Genomic DNA, 3,009 nt, shown 5'->3' on the forward strand with positions numbered 1-3,009 from the left:
AAAAAAAAAAAAGAACCAAAATACCTGAGTCTATCACATCTGAATTTGAAAATCATCTCAAGAACAGGTTTGAGGCATTGAACACTATAATCAAGGGCCAAATGAGTTGTGGGGTGACATCAGAGATATCTGTTAAGATAGCAAAAAGTCATTACAAAGGAGAAAGAAGAGACCAAAATGGGACTTGGAAAATTGGGACTAGAATGTTGAGAAGCCAAAGCTGAAAAGGAAGAGGTGCTGAAGTAAAACAGTTGAACAGAAAATTGCAAAGGGCAGCTTGAGAAGACAAAGCAAGTATTATAATGGATTGTGCAAAGAGCTAGAGTTGGAGAATAAAAAGGGAAAAACCTGTGTCACATTCAAGCTTAAAGAACAAAAAAGGAAATCCAAATCTCAAATTGCAATACTGAGGGATGCTACAGGCAAAACCTTAAAAGTTCTAAGAAGCATCAAAAAAAGATGGAGGGAATACAGTCAACACTGAAACATTTCAGGAAGTATGATAAAGAGTCAATGGTAATGAAGGAAGTTCAAGCAGCACGGAAGGCATTAGCAAAAAACTAAGGTCCCAGTAATTGACCAATTGACCTGTTTCAACTAACTGATACAGTCTTGGATCTTTGTTCCCATTTCTACAAAGGGTGATCCAACAGAATGTGGACATTATTCAACAGTAAAATTAATATCACATACAAGCAAAATATAGCTAAAGATCTTTCAAAAACAACTACAACAGTATATTAACAGAGAACTTCCAGAAGTTCAATCTTTAGATGATGCTGTGGCACCAGGGATGTCATTGCTGATAAGAGCAGAAGGATATCTATTTGTGCTTTACTGACTATGCAAAAGCATCTAACTGTGTGCATTGTAACAAACTATAGTCAAGAATGTGGATCCCAAATAATCATGTTTATATGAAACCTAGACCTCAACCAAGAAGCTGTTGTATGAACAGAGCAGGGAAACAAACAATGCCTGGTTTAAAATAAAGTATGTGTCACGGCAAAAAAAAAAAGATTAGTCCTAAACACACACAAACTACAGCCTCCACTAGCCTGAGATCAGAAAAGATAGATGGTTGCCCTGCTACTACTACTATTGACTGCTTAAACTAGTATCACAACTGAAGGTCCTGGGAAGAGTGGGAGAAAAAAGTAAAACAAAATTCAAAATCATGAAAATACCAGCCTTACAGGTCTGATATAGACAGGTAGAGCCCCCAAGGTTATGTCCTTTAGAGAACCTGCAAATCTGGAACGGAATCTACCCTTGGAGGTCATTTTCAGTCAAACAGGTCTATAATGGAGCTCTGGTGGCCTAGTGGCAAGGAGCTGCAACTACAATCCCAGAGGTGCAAGGTTCGAATCCACCAGATGCTCTGCCGGGGAAGGAGGGACAATCTCCTCCAGTACCAGTCAGATCTGATTTGACGGTACATGCACACAAATAAAATAAAACAAAAAAAAACCAGGTCTATAAAATGACTAATAGTTGTCTATGAAGAATGAAGTCCTCAGACTAGTCCACCGCACCAGAAAGGCAGCGTTTTCCTAAAAACTAAGGTCAGAAGGCAGGAAGGAACAGGAAATATGGGTGAATGGGAATGAGGAACCCAGAGGGGAAGAGTGCTGGGACATAAAGCGACTTGTCTAAATCGTTAAATGGGTAACTGATTTTGTTTTAGAAATCTTCACCTCAACAATCCAATTCATTGTCATTAGGTTGGAACCGACTCATAGGTGATCTTTCAATGGGTTTCAAGGTGCAGTAAATCGCATGGAAGTAGACTGTTTATCTTTCTCTTGAGAATCTGTTGCTGGATTTGAATGGAACCAGCCAATGGGTTGGTGGTACAACTCTATATCCACTAGGCCACCAGAACTATCTAATTTTCATTCAGTAAACTATAAAGTACACATACCTTATAAATGTAATAATATGCACATTTAAGAATAGATATAACCTACAAGAGGGGATAAAATAGATGAACCAGACGTTCTAAGAACCAAATCTCTATGGACATCCTAAAACTTCTCTAACAGGGTAAAAAGGGAAGCCACAGACTGGGAAAAATATTTGGTAATGATATATCTGATGAGGGACTTATAGTCTGAAATTATAGAATGGGATCTTCTAAGAATAAAATTCTATGGACATCCTAAAACTTCTCTAACAGGGTAAAAAGGGAAGCCACAGACTGGCAAAAATATTTGGTAATGATATATCTGATGAGGGACTTATAGTCTGAAATTATAGAATACTTGAGCACCACAAGATAAACAACCCAACTGCAAAGTGGGCAAAGGATATGAACAGACATTGAACTGAAGATATGCAGATGGCAAACATGAAGAAATGTTCAAAATCCCTAGCTCTAAGAGATGCAAATCAAAACTACTCTGAGATATTATCTCAGCCCAGTAAGAATAGCAAAATTCAACACAGCAGCAAACAACAAATGTTGGTGAGGTTGTGGAGAACCTGGAACCCTTATTCACTATTGGTGGGAGTATAAAATGGTGCAACCACTATGGAAGGCAGTATGGCGTGTTTTCAAAGAGTTGAAAATAGTTTAAATACCATTTGACCCAGCAATTCTACTACTGGGAATATACCCTAAAGAAACCAGAACTGCCACCCAAGCAGATAGATACATGCACACCCATGTTTATTGATGCTTTGTTCACAATAACAAAGATTTGGGAACAACTCAAGTGCCCATCAACAAATGAATGGATAGAGAAGCTGTGGTATAGTCACACCACGGAATATTACATTATGCAGTACTGAAAAACAAAGAACTCATGAAATATACAAAATGCGTGACCATGGAGGACATTATGCTGAGTGAAATATCTCAGTAAAAAGAAAGACATATACTGAATAACTGTCACTATTACATAACAGGACTGATTAGGGTGTTGGAGGAAACAGAAAAGAGGGGATAAATAATGTACACAGTATTGAAAGAGACAAGGGAGAGAACTGTATAAAAGGAATATATGA

This window comes from Elephantulus edwardii, unplaced genomic scaffold, assembly GCF_000299155.1.
Source record: "Elephantulus edwardii isolate Elephantulus edwardi_28Jun2011 unplaced genomic scaffold, EleEdw1.0 scaffold00137, whole genome shotgun sequence".
In the NCBI taxonomy this organism is placed as follows: domain Eukaryota; kingdom Metazoa; phylum Chordata; class Mammalia; order Macroscelidea; family Macroscelididae; genus Elephantulus; species Elephantulus edwardii.